The 15010-nt window shown below is 44.8% G+C and overlaps 1 protein-coding gene across 1 annotated transcript in view; it reads right to left on the bottom strand.

The window, feature by feature from the left end:
• The window catches only part of rusc1 (RUN and SH3 domain containing 1), a 33859-nt gene extending 18849 nt beyond the window's left edge, over nucleotides 1-15010 (bottom strand). The window contains exon 1 of the mRNA XM_083761980.1: nucleotides 14916-15010. The gene's annotated coding sequence lies outside the window, so the exon portion shown is untranslated. The remainder of the gene's footprint in view (nucleotides 1-14915) is intronic.

Here is a 15010-nt window from a genome sequence, read left to right on the forward strand (position 1 = left end):
GACTCGGTGGCTAGGCTAGCTAGTTTCTTGGGACATTTCTTGTCGTAGTGACTACATCTGTCATTAAAAAAATATGTTTTTTTTTTCAGCAATTTGTTTTTGTTTTAAGGGTTGTATAATTGCAATATTACACTCGAGGGTGTGGTTTAACGTGATTATTGCCACTTCACTTCAGGCAATAATCACGTTAAACCACACCCTTGAGTGTAATATTGCTTAATTATTCAACACTAGCCCTTACCCGTTGTGAGATAGGGGTACTGCGCCCGGTGCGTTTTTAATTCACTAATAAATTCATTATTAAACGTGATATAGACAAGTTTCCAGTGTTTGTACACAGAAGTGAGTGAGTGTTTCCAAACAAATGCATATCTAGCTCCACCCCCCTCCCCCTCATTCTATTGGCTGAGCCAGGTCACTTCAGCCTATGGGATTGTTGTTGCTGCTGGGACGGACGCTATGGATATTGCGCTCGTATGGCTAAATATGACATTACAAAATTATGAATTTATATCGATATCTTAGTTACAACAATGACATTGAGTTGACATGTTTTTTTAAGGGTAACTGTAGCATAATCGCAATATCACACAGAGTCCCGCAAATGAGGAAGTAGGAAGTAGAGGAGGCTCACTGGCTCTCAATTCAATTCTCTTTTATTTGTAATAGTGCATATAAAACATATTGCCCCTGAAATGCCCCATGCCACTACAGCATCGTTCATTCATGTGAACTACTCTGTCCACGATTATTCATTGCAATGAAGAAAAATCGCTATGATGATCCGCGACGGCCTGTCACCGTTGGCGAGCACGGGTTGAATGCATGCTTCAAGCCGGCCGGCAGGCAGGCAGTCACCGCGGCGGTGCAGGGTGAAATACTATTACTCACTTCCACTTCCACCATTTCAACAAAAGCACATACAACCCACTCCACATGAACGAGAACGATATTGATGTAGGCCTAACCAGGAGATTTTATTGGGGTCTGAGTTGTTCTGTGACTAAGGATCCTGAGTTCTGTGGGGTGCTTATTGCTGCTGGTGTTGATCAGTTTCACACCACCCAACCATGCACTATACATAGCGATTCTCATAATTTCAATAGGCTTACATATTAAATCATAAACATACTATTTCACATGAACAATGTCAGTGAAACTAAGATATGGGGATAATATTATACATTGCAATTGAAATCGCATCGCGTTTTCATTATAATACTGCAGTGCTGGGTTGAACACACCGTCACAGCCTCGCGCTGCAATTGGCTAAAAGTTTAAATCCCCTCCGACGTCCCGAGTAGTAAACTGTAGTGGATATAAACAGCACATTCAGCCACAGGGGGGAAAAGGGGGAGTGTGCTGTTGCAGGAGAACACCTCAGCATCATAATATAGGGAAAGATACAGGGGGAAAAGGCCAAAAGAATACATTTATATATATTTTAAATTATGGCTGAAAACTTGTCTATATCACCTTTAATCATTAATGTGTCAAATAGAAAAAAGGGCTTCGTTACGCCCTCCATATTCATATGGTCAATGCCTGTGTGAAAAGTGGGAGTGATTGGTGCAGGCAGTAAGGAGCTACGGCACTGTTTCTGACAGACACACACACACACACACACACACACACACACACACACACACACACACACACACACACACACACACACACACACACACGGACACACACACACACACACACACACACGGATACACACTCAGACATTGTTAGAATTATAGTATGATGATGATGATGATATTATTCATTGATTACCACGTGCAGTTCAACAACAGTGCAACGGCTAACAGAGTGCCGATGAAAATACCGTATTACAAATAAATACAATTAGATACAGTAGAAATACAATTATAAGAAAGATCACACCCATGTGAACTGAGTGGTACAACTCCCCTCTCTCTCTCTCCCCCCACCTCTTCTCTCTTTCTCTCGCTCTCTCTCTCTCTCATTAGCAGGCAACAGTGCAGCACTGTCTCTCTCTCTCTCTCTCTGTTTCTGGCACAACAGCGCCCCTACTGGTGAACCAACACATAGGTGAACACAGACATTGCTGTTCCTTGGAGTGGTTGCACCACTCAGAAAAAAAAACTACAATAAAATCCAATTCGTTTTTTTTTTTTTTTTTTTTAAGATATTTTTTTTGCGGCTTACGCCTTTTATTGATTTTTTAAGGGACAGACAGTAGGCTGACAGGAAACGGGAGAGAGATGGGGGGATGACATGCAGTAAAGGCCGTGTCGGGTTCGGGAGTCGAACCCGCGGCACACTGCGACTGGATTACCAGTCCGGTGCCCAGACCGTTACGCCACGGCCTGGGCCTCCAATTCGTTTTTAATCCAGAAGTGCATTGCAGACTGAGACAAGACAGTTCAATACAGAAAATAAAGTAGGACATATCCTTGGTTTATTTCCCTTTCTCTTTGTAGTGTAGACGTTGATTCTGGACGCAGGCTGGTACTCATAATTTTAATCTCATTAAAATTGACTTCTTCGTAGGAAATACATTTTGACAAAAGGTCATTATAATTAATTTTCTGCCGGTACTCAAACTGATACACTGATATAGTGTTGAGGTTGTTTCTGACAGCAAGCAGCAAACCGTTGCTTTCTTCATGTCGGAGGCCGCCGCAGTGTAGCGGTGAGTCTAGTGACCTTTCCTGTTTTAACGAGGCATCTGCCTTGTTAAAAGATTTAGATGTCCTGCTGTGTGCTTTTTAACTTTTTCGCTGTATAGGTGACCACGGAATGCCTTAAGGCCTATTCATAGTCTGGATTTTCGGTGGTGAGGTGACCACCGCTCCGGTGGTGAGCTGACCACCGGAGCTGAAATAACGTTGAGCGGTGGTGAGTAAAAACAGAGAGAAGAAGGGCTGGAGCGGTGGCGGTGGTTTGCTCTTCACCGCGGCTCAGTGACGTCATGTTGTAGTCCGGTGGTCACCCCACCACCGAAATTCCAGACTATGTATGAGCCTTTAATTGTTTTTATTCTTATCTTTATCCTTTTAAATATTTGTGCTTTTGTAGAGATGTGTTTATCCCATTCTGACCGGGCACCCATTTTGGTGTCAGCATCATGTTATGCTTTAGCTATATAATAATAGCAGATCTACAAGCTCGTATCGCGCCACCGAGTGGCGCGATACGAGCTTGTAGGTCTGCTATTTTTGAAAAATCGAAGAACGACTGACATTTTTTTAGAATCTGATCTCAGGTCAGAATTTGGTTAATCAGACCAGTGTGTGTCCGGCGGAAACCTCGTATGAATCTGATCTCAGGTCAGAATGGGTTAAAATGTAAAGTGCATTATAAATAAAATGTAATGTAGGCAAGAGCTACGCTGTAGAGTGTATCGGCGGAAGTATAGCCATATTTTGGCGGAAGTATACGCTTTACAAATCTGTTTACATTCTCCGTGAATGAAACACGTGTTGTGATTGGTCGGAAATATATATCGTATCCGGGGGAAATGCATCTGACGGATGCATTTCCAGCGCAGTGACTATAGCACAGGAGGACTTCAGTTTAGTGGCAAAATAAGTGAGCATATTCCATTTTGTACACTCTCAGACCCCTTTTCCACCGGTTGGTTCCCAGTGGGAACCGGTTCAGTTCTTTTTGTTTTTTAGTCCATGAGCCAGAGCTCCAAAATTGAAACGTTAATTATGAATTGAGTGTGCAAAACCATACCTATATTAGATTATTATCGCCATTAAACTTCCCCAATTGAGTACTTACACGAAGACAATGATTTATTGTATTACAAATTTTACATTTTTAAATATGCAAATGAGGCATTATGTAGGAAAATATGCAAAATTATGAAAAAGCTATACTGTGGAAGGGTTATCATGTATTCATTTACTTGTATTGATCCTATAAACAATTTAATACAGGGTATAGTTTGCCCACCAATTTTGGAGCTATGGCTCATGGACTAAAAACCAAAAAGAACTGAACCGGTTCCCAATGGGAACCAACCGGTGGAAAAGGGGCCTCAGAGTGAGTTATACAGACCAAAAAGGGACCATTTTGTACACTCTCAGAGTGAGTTATACAGGCCAAAAAGGGACCATTTGTAAACACTGTGTAGTGCCAGTGGTATTAGTCAGTCAGTCAGGCAGCGAGCTCAGGGTGTCGGACACGATGGCTAGCATCAGCTTCAGACGACACTCCTTGATCTCGTGCGCCTTGATCTCAGCATGCCCTCCTAGACATGTAGCAAATGTCAATTAAGCGATATTACACTCGAGGGTGTTCTTTATTAGTCATTATTGCACGCCTGTGGTGTCATAGGAACTCACCCGCAGGCATGCATTAATGACAATAAAGAACACCCTTGAGTGTACTATTGCACATTGTACAACAGTTACCCTGAAAACTGTTTAGTAGCCATAAACGTCAAGATTAAGTAATGGATGCCACGGGCGTCAAGACGTATCCCCTTGGGAATTAAAAAACAAATATATATATATTTTGTTTTCATCCATATTTTGAAAATTCCTCTAATCTGGTGTACAGGTGATGTACACCAGATACCAGTGATATGCACATTACATGCATAATATAATTACAAATTCTTTCTTTCTTTATGATGGGAGAATTGGCACTCAGAGCCTAAACTGGTGACCACCAGGTGGCGCTGTAAGATAATTGCCAAAAAAGAATATTTTTTTAATGAACAGATGTAGTCACTACAACCACAAATGTCCCAATTAACAGAAACCAGCTATAGCCTACATAGCCACCGAGTCTGCTGCGCCCTGGCAGAAAAACACAGCTGAAATCTTTGTTTTGAGTATTAGGTGTTCCTTTGCACTGGTTTAAGGAACGGCTAGAAGCTGTTTCAACCAATCAGATTGCTTCCCTCGAAACGACCCGTTGTATAATGTTCCTTGTGCGGCCGTACCGCGACACATCAAAGGGCCATGCAGCCTGCACGGTGACATCGGTGGTGATATATTATACCGGCGTCTTGGTTTTTTTTCCAGTGTCGAGATCCTACATCTTCAGAGCCTCATCCTCCACTGACAATAGAAGGGTACTCTACTGCAGGGGTCTGCAACCTTTTTTAAATGAAGTGCCATGTTTTTATTTTCTAGATCGTCAGTGTGCCATATCAACATTAATTAATTTTAATGACACCACAGGAAAAATTCCAACTTATTTTGATTGTCAACAAATATAAAGTTTATCCTTCTTTTTAAATATTTTCTTTCACGTTGTTATAATGATCATTAGACTCAGGGCAGAGTTCAGTTTTAATGAATGTAGAATGCAGGATGTAATTTACACACTAATGTGAGGGACTTTTTAACTTTTTAAAGTTTATTTAAAACCAAAAATACTCTCTCACACACTTGCCAGTGTGCCAGTGATCACCCTCCTTTGTGCCAATGTTGGCACTGGTGCCTAAGGTTGCCTACCCCTGCTCTACTGTATCTAGGTTTTTGCTTTTTTTGCACTGTTGTTTTGGTCCAGGTGTTTTTGAGAGACGAATGGACCATAGAAAACCAAGCATGTGGCTTTTTGTTCCGTGTGTCATCATCCATTTGGCGTGTTTTTAAACTACAGTAGCTGTACAGCCTGTGTCTTTTAAATGTTCAACATATTATATTCAATCGATCAAAAACATGTCCTATACGTGAACTCCGGCTGGGTGATATTCCCTCGGAGTGGGTGACATTCCCCCCGGGACAGAATTCCCACCCAATTATTTTTTGGGTGGTTTTCCCAGAACAGAATTGTTATGTTGACCAGCATTAAATGCCTGTTATCTCTCCTATAATGGTACCAACATCAAATGAATACAGCATGGAATTGTGACAAGGAGATTTTGGGGTCTGAGAGGCTAAAAATGTCACGAAATATTGGCCCATGCTGCATGGCTCAAATGCAGAATAAATAATGTACCTTGATATGAAAAGGATGGCAAACAAGTTAAACAACCGATCTACAGTGATCTATAGCCTACAATCTCTAATTATAATTAACTGTATTATCGTAGGACGCTATTGTTTTTTTCTTTTTTACAACCTGAATAATGTCCAGGATAAGATCTGGTCCCTTGTGGAGGGAGAGAGAAAAACACTTTGCACAAGTCAATGAGGGAATTATTACCAAGTACAGTATAATAACCCTGCTTTTTTTGTTTTTAGCACGTTGTGTACAGTACAGGATTCAGTACACTTCAGTGTACGTTTTCCACCTGCACAAGAAGCATTCTGTTGCCTTCCTTATAGTGCCACGTTGCTATTTTTAGTCAAGCACATTAAGGGTATTGGACTTTGTACCCTGATATCTCTCTGTTAGTCCTGTGCTCCTTTCCTCTCTCCATTCTCTCTGTCTCTACTACAGTATGACTCCTTCTGTAACTGTACTGTTAAACATATACTGTACTTTCACCCGCTGCCTCTCTCACACCTGTACTCATTCTCATTGTGATTGATTTAAGAGCAGCACCCATACAAGCTGGAGAGAGAGAGAGAGAGAGAGAGAGAGAGAGAGAGAGAGAGAGAGAGAGAGAGAGAGAGAGAGACACAGAGACAGAGACAGAGACAGAGACAGAGACAGAGACAGAGACAGAGAGAGAGGGAGAGAGAGAGAGAGAGAGAGAGAGAGAGAGAGAGAGAGAGAGGGGGAGGAGGGGGGGAGAGAGAGGGAGAGAGACAGAGAGAGAGGGGGAGGGAGAGAGAGAGAGAGAGAGAGAGAGAGAGAGAGAGAGAGTGAGAGAGAGAGACAGAGAGTGTGAGAGAGAGTGTGTGAGAGAGAGACAGAGAGAGACCAGAGAGAGAGTCGTACCTTGGTTAGACCTGCATGGAGTTTGACTGTTGCTCAAATGAAACCAACACATGATACTTCCTGTTTTCCTTTTTTTTTTTCTGGCACCCCTCCCCCCACCCCTCCCACATCATAGATTTTTAAAGGTGCACACACGCACGCACGCATGCACGCAGACACACACACACACACACACACACACACACACACACACACACACACACACACACACACACACACACACACACACACACACACACACACACACACACATTCACACACATACACACGCACACACACACACCTGACTCACACACTGAGGGACTGAACCTTAAATATGTTAACAACATGTACAGATAAATCAGTGCCAAGAGATAGAATGATCTACATACAGAACCAACACACCTTACACTGCATCTCTCTCTCTCTCTCTCTCTCTCTCTCTCTCTCTCTCTCTCTCTCTCTCTCTCTCTCTCTCTCTCTCTCTCTCTCTCAGCTGTCCTACTGGAAAATGGTGCATAGATTGTACATTACATGCATCTTGCTCAAGGACACTTCAACACTAACTTTTGGGGAGGCCGGGATTGAACTGGGAACCTTGTGGTTGGCATCCGGTCACTCTACCGGCCACACGAGCCTGTCTCTCCTACACTGTCTCCCTCTCAGCTGTCCTACTGTCTGTCTCTCCTACACTGTCTCCCTCTCAGCTGTCCTACTGTCTGTCTCTCCTACACTGTCTCCCTCTCAGCTGTCCTACTGTCTGTCTCTTCTGCACTGTCTCCCTCTCAGCTGTCCTACTGTCTGTCTCTCCTACACTGTCTCCCTCTCAGCTGTCCTACTGTCTGTCTCTTCTGCACTGTCTCCCTCTCAGCTGTCCTACTGTCTGTCTCTCCTACACTGTCTCCCTCTCAGCTGTCCTACTGTCTGTCTCTACTACACTGTCTCCCTCTCAGCTGTCCTACTGTCTGTCTCTCCTACACTGTCTCCCTCTCAGCTGTCCTACTGTCTGTCTCTCCTACACTGTCTCCCTCTCAGCTGTCCTACTGTCTGTCTCTCCTACACTGTCTCCCTCTCAGCTGTCCTACTGTCTGTCTCTTCTGCACTGTCTCCCTCTCAGCTGTCCTACTGTCTGTCTCTCCTACACTGTCTCCCTCTCAGCTGTCCTACTGTCTGTCTCTCCTACACTGTCTCCCTCTCAGCTGTCCTACTGTCTGTCTCTCCTACACTGTCTCCCTCTCAGCTGTCCTACTGTCTGTCTCTCCTGCACTGTCTCCCTCTCAGCTGTCCTACTGTCTGTCTCTCCTACACTGTCTCCCTCTCAGCTGTCCTACTGTCTGTCTGACCTACACTGTCTCCCTCTCAGCTGTCCTACTGTCTGTCTCTCCTACACTGTCTCCCTCTCAGCTGTCCTACTGTCTGTCTCTCCTACACTGTCTCCCTCTCAGCTGTCCTACTGTCTGTCTCTCCTACACTGTCTCCCCCTCAGCTGTCCTACTGTCTGTCTCTCCTACACTGTCTCCCCCTCAGCTGTCCTACTGTCTGTCTCTCCTACACTGTCTCCCTCTCAGCTGTCCTACTGTCTGTCTCTCCTACACTGTCTCCCTCTCAGCTGTCCTACTGTCTGTCTCTCCTACACTGTCTCCCTCTCAGCTGTCCTACTGTCTGTCTCTCCTACACTGTCTCCCTCTCAGCTGTCCTACTGTCTGTCTCTCCTACACTGTCTCCCCCCCATAAACTTCCACTTTCTCCAGTGAACTCTGTTCACGGTCAGTCAGGGCGGCCGTCTGGAAGGTCAACACCACACCATGACAAATTAACATTTATTTATCAGACTGTCCGTCTCTGTATTTTGATTTATGGATCGCAAACAATAGTGTTTCCGAGGTCTTCCTTTTGACGTCATCAACAACGAACATGCGAGAACATTCTGGAAGTCTGACTGATGTCTGACTGATGCCATCCAATGATGACAGACTGACACTGCATGTTTCTCCCTACGTCATTTGGGCTCTAAGACCCTATTCATAACACCTCCATGAGAGAGCTTATTTTATAAGCAGTACAGCACTATGTGAGCTACAGCATGTAATCTGATATGAACCATCACTGGAGAGGTACATTGGGATCCTTCCGGTTCCTTTAATGACTCCCTCTTAACGGTCCCGGTTCCTAAACCGTTCCCTACTATAGCGGTCCGGTTCCTCCAGATCCCAAAACGACCACCGCGCGGACAAAGGATGACCTCACCACCCCTCTGATATAGAGAAGGATGACCTCACCACCCCCCCTCCGATATAGATAAGAATGACATCACCATCATGCTTCTATCATCAGAATACAGAAGGATGACCTCATCTTGACACTTGAGTGCAGAGATTTTTCTCCTCACCTCTCTCTCCCTCTGCCCCCCCCCCCCCCTCTCTCTGTCTCTCTCTCTCTCTCTCCCTCTGCCCCCCCCCCCCTCTCTCTCTCTCTCTCTCTCTCTCTCTCTCCCCTCAACAGGCTCAAGGCAGATGGCAGAGTTTAATTGGTTAAAGGGTGTTGCCGTTGCTACGGTGACCGTCACACAGGACATGTTTTGCTCAGGGTGGGGAGGACAATAGACGGTATGCGTGTGACTTTCATCATTCCAGGAAGGAACGCCTACCGAGAACTACTTTCTGGCCTTTGACAGCCCCCATACATCCACACAGAGATGTCCTATCTGATTGACAGCCCCCATACATCCACACAGAGATGTCCTATCTGATTGACAGCCCCATACATCCACACAGAGATGTCCTATCTGATTGACAGCCCCATACATCCACACAGAGATGTCCTATCTGATTGACAGCCCCATACATCCACACAGAGATGTCCTATCTGATTGACAGCCCCATACATCCACACAGAGATGTCCTATCTGATTGACAGCCCCATACATCCACACAGAGATGTCCTATCTGATTGACAGCCCCATACATCCACACAGAGATGTCCTATCTGATTGACAGCCCCATACATCCACACAGAAAAGTCCTATCTGATTGACAGCCCCATACATCCACACAGAAAAGTCCTATCTGATTGACAGCCCCATACATCCACACAGAAAAGTCCTATCTGATTGACAGCCCCATACATCCACACAGAAAAGTCCTATCTGATTGACAGCCCCATACATCCACACAGAAAAGTCCTATCTGATTGACAGCCCCATACATCCACACAGAAAAGTCCTATCTGATTGACAGCCCCGCCCCCATACATCCACACAGAGATGTCCTATCTGATTGACAGCCCCATACATCCACACAGAGATGTCCTATCTGATTGACAGCCCCATACATCCACACAGAGATGTCCTATCTGATTGACAGCCCCATACATCCACACAGAGATGTCCTATCTGATTGACAGCCCCATACATCCAAACAGAAAAGTCCTATATCTGATTGACAGCCCCATACATCCAAACAGAAAAGTCCTATCTGATTGACAGCCCCATACATCCACACAGAAAAGTCCTATCTGATTGACAGCCCCATACATCCAAACAGAAAAGTCCTATCTGATTGACAGCCCCATACATCCACACAGAAAAGTCCTATCTGATTGACAGCCCCATACATCCACACAGAAAAGTCCTATCTGATTGACAGCCCCATACATCCACACAGAAAAGTCCTATCTGATTGACAGCCCCATACATCCACACAGAAAAGTCCTATCTGATTGACAGCCCCATACATCCACACAGAAAAGTCCTATCTGATTGACAGCCCCATACATCCAAACAGAAAAGTCCTATCTGATTGACAGCCCCCATACATCCACACAGAAAAGTCCTATCTGATTGACAGCCCCATACATCCAAACAGAAAAGTCCTATCTGATTGACAGCCCCATACATCCAAACAGAAATGTCCTATATCTGATTGACAGCCCCATACATCCACACAGAAAAGTCCTATCTGATTGACAGCCCCATACATCCAAACAGAAATGTCCTATCTGATTGACAGCCCCATACATCCACACAGAAAAGTCCTATCTTATTGACAGCCCCCATACATCCACACAGAAAAGTCCTATCTTATTGACAGCCCCATACATAATAGAATTTAACTGATTTGAATGGAACCTCCTCTCTCTCTCTCTCTCTCTCTCTCTCTCTCTCTCTCTCTCTCTCTCTTTCTGTTGCACACACACACACACACACACACACACACACACACACACACACACACACACACACACACACACACACACACACACACACACACACACACACACACACACACACACACACACACTGCTCCTAATAATTACGATTGGTATGCAGAGAACAAATTTGCAAATACTGTATGTATTAATGTCACACACACACACACACACACACACACACACACACACACACACACACACACACACACACACACACACACACACACACACACACACACACACACACACACACACACACACACACACACTTCCCCCGGCACTGTGTCACACAGCATTACCGTCCAGCATAGTGGAGGGAACGGCAAATCGGTCACTAGTTTTGACCCATTTACGAACATGGTGGCTGGATGATGATCCTATACTGATGTGTTTAGTAAAGAGAACATGGTGGCTGGATGATGATCCTATACTGATGTGCTTAGTAAAGAGAACATGGTGGCTGGATGATGATCCTATACTGATGTGTTTAGTAAAGAGAGAACATGGTGGCTGGATGATGATCCTATACTGATGTGCTTAGTAAAGAGAGAACATGGTGGCTGGATGATGATCCTATACTGATGTGCTTAGTAAAGAGAGAACATGGTGTCTGGATGATGATCCTATACTGATGTGTTTAGTAAAGAGAGAACATGGTGCCTGGATGATGATCCTATACTGATGTGTTTAGTAAAGAGAACATGGTGTCTGGATGATGATCCTATACTGATGTGCTTAGTAAAGAGAGAACATGGTGCCTGGATGATGATCCTATACTGATGTGCTTAGTAAAGAGAGAACATGGTGTCTGGATGATGATCCTATACTGATGTGTTTAGTAAAGAGAGAACATGGTGGCTGGATGATGATCCTATACTGATGTGTTTAGTAAAGAGAGAACATGGTGTCTGGATGATGATCCTATACTGATGTGTTTAGTAAAGAGAGAACATGGTGGCTGGATGATGATCCTATACTGATGTGCTTAGTAAAGAGAGAACATGGTGGCTGGATGATGATCCTATACTGATGTGTTTAGTAAAGAGAGAACATGGTGGCTGGATGATGATCCTATACTGATGTGCTTAGTAAAGAGAGAACATGGAGGCTGGATGATGATCCTATACTGATGTGTTTAGTAAAGAGAGAACATGGTGCCTGGATGATGATCCTATACTGATGTGTTTAGTAAAGAGAGAACATGGTGGCTGGATGATGATCCTATACTGATGTGCTTAGTAAAGAGAGAACATGGAGGCTGGATGATGATCCTATACTGATGTGTTTAGTAAAGAGAGAACATGGTGTCTGGATGATGATCCTATACTGATGTGCTTAGTAAAGAGAGAACATGGTGGCTGGATGATGATCCTATACTGATGTGTTTAGTAGAGAGAACATGGTGGCTGGATGATGATCCTATACTGATGTGTTTAGTAAAGAGAGAACATGGTGCCTGGATGATGATCCTATACTGATGTGCTTAGTAAAGAGAGCGCTGGCTGGTCAATATTACGTCTTACATCTATAGCCATAGGTCATTATCTATAGCCTACAATAGTACCACTGTGGGACTGACTGGGATGATTATTATTATTTTTTTTAATTTATATTCTTCTTTTCTGTAGGCCGATACAGAATGAGACTGTTGAGATCATGATTATTTTATTTTATTTTATTATCCATTGAAATGGTTGAATCACAATTATTGTGAGTGTCTATTTTTATTTTATTTATTATCGCGATAATGTAATGGGAAAATGACATTTCAGTCTATGTTGTGAGCTAACTGTTGACAGAGAAAATACTCTTCCACCTGTTATACCAGCAGTCAACAACCTATTTGTGTTTAGACTAGCAGACTAGAACAACAGTATGCTAAACCATATAAGGCTATGTGTTAAAGAAGTGTCTTGTTGCATTTTCAACCATGTGTATTTTTATTCTTTTGGAACCCTCTCGAATTGTATAAGAGAGGATGGAAACCTGTAATTGGGAGTTGTCATGATACTCCGGTGTTGTGCTGCTCCAGGACCGGTCTTGTAATAAACTAGTGATTGTGTTCTCAACACTTTTGAACTTTTACTTGATCTGGACTTCGACTTCTTTCCATTTTTGATTGTGAGTCTGATATTCCGTTAACAATAAACAATTATAAGTAATGATTATCGTCCCATCCCTAGTCAGGATGTATGTGAGGATACGCTGATGCCCAACCCTCCTCTCCAAACATTGGAAGTCCTGAAATCCAATGCTGCACTCCAGCAATTCTGTTCCACAGAATTAGAAATGCAGCAGAAAGGCACTGACAGCAGGAAAAAAAGAGAGCTTTTCTCTGGACACGGCCCCCTAATTGTACCACTCCATCCTCACTAAAGACATCCGTACGCTCCCTGGGACTACAGTATACCTTTACCGTTTTGAGGCGATAAATAGGTCAGGGTGAGAGAGCGCTCCGCCAGATGCTAAATACTCTCCGTGACTGCGAGTCCCTTTAGCTACGGCGGAGAGACCGAGGTCACAGAGACCGAGGTCACAGAGACCGAGGTCACAGATGGCCAGTGGCCAGAGACCGAGGTCACAGAGACCGAGGTCACAGAGACCGAGGTCACAGATGGCCAGTGGCGTATCTACAATAAGGCGAGGACAGGCCTGTCCAGATCCATTTCTGCCCGTCCAATTATCCATACACTGAGAAAAACACTGAGGACAAACCCCAGACCTGAGAACTATTAGTGGGCATCGGACTGGCCGTTGTGCGTATGGAGCACGACCCCTCAATCACCCTGCCTTTCAGCCTCTGTATCCTACTCGTCTGGCAGGTATTATATATCTCTTTGAAAACTTTTAGTGCTTCTGATTGTGCGGGGGTGGGGCGGGACAGGACGACAACGACGACACATCTTGCCTGCCCAAAATGTAATTCCTGGAGACGCTACTGCAGATGGCGCTAATACGCAGAACCCGAACTGGAGACGCTACTGCAGGTGGCGCTAATACGCAAAACCCAAACTGGAGACGCTACTGCAGGTGGCGCTAATACGCAGAACCCGAACTGGAGACGCTACTGCAGATGGCGCTAATACGCAGAACCCAAACTGGACGCTACTGCAGGTGGCGCTAATACGCAGAACCCAAACTGGAGACGCTACTGCAGATGGCGCTAATACGCAGAACCCAAACTGGAGACGCTACTGCAGGTGGCGCTAATACGCAGAACCCAAACTGGAGATGCTACTGCAGATGGCGCTAATACGCAGAACCCGAACTACTGCAGATGGCGCTATGCAGAACCCAAACTGGAGACGCTACTGCAGATGGCGCTAATACGCAGAACCCGAACTGGAGACGCTACTGCAGATGGCGCTAATACGCAGAACCCAAACTGGAGACGCTACTGCAGGTGGCGCTAATACGCAGAACCCAAACTGGAGATGCTACTGCAGATGGCGCTAATACGCAGAACCCGAACTACTGCAGATGGCGCTACGCATAACCCAAACTGGAGACGCTACTGCAGATGGCGCTAATACGCAGAACCCAAACTGGAGATGCTACTGCAGGTGGCGCTAATACGCAGAACCCAAACTGGAGACGCTACTGCAGATGGCGCTACGCAGAACCCAAACTACTGCAGATGGCGCTAATACGCAGAACCCAATATACTGCAGATGGCGCTAATACGCAGAACCCAAACTACTGCAGATGGCGCTAATACGCAGAACCCAAACAATTGCAGATGGCGCTAATACGCAGAACCCAATATACTGCAGATGGCGCTAATACGCAGAACCCAAACTACTGCAGATGGCGCTAATACGCAGAACCCAAACTACTGCAGATGGCGCTAATACGCAGAACCCAAACTACTGCAGATGGCGCTAATACGCAGAACCCAAACTCACCTGTCGATCTGGACTCCACTGTCCTTCCTCCGTCTGCTCTTCCTCTCACTTCCACCTCCTCCTCTTTTCTCCATGTTGTTGCTTGTTTCTCCTCC

The sequence above is a fragment of the Protomyctophum parallelum genome (genome assembly GCF_964188405.1).
Source record: "Protomyctophum parallelum genome assembly, chromosome: 3".
Lineage (NCBI taxonomy): Eukaryota > Metazoa > Chordata > Actinopteri > Myctophiformes > Myctophidae > Protomyctophum > Protomyctophum parallelum.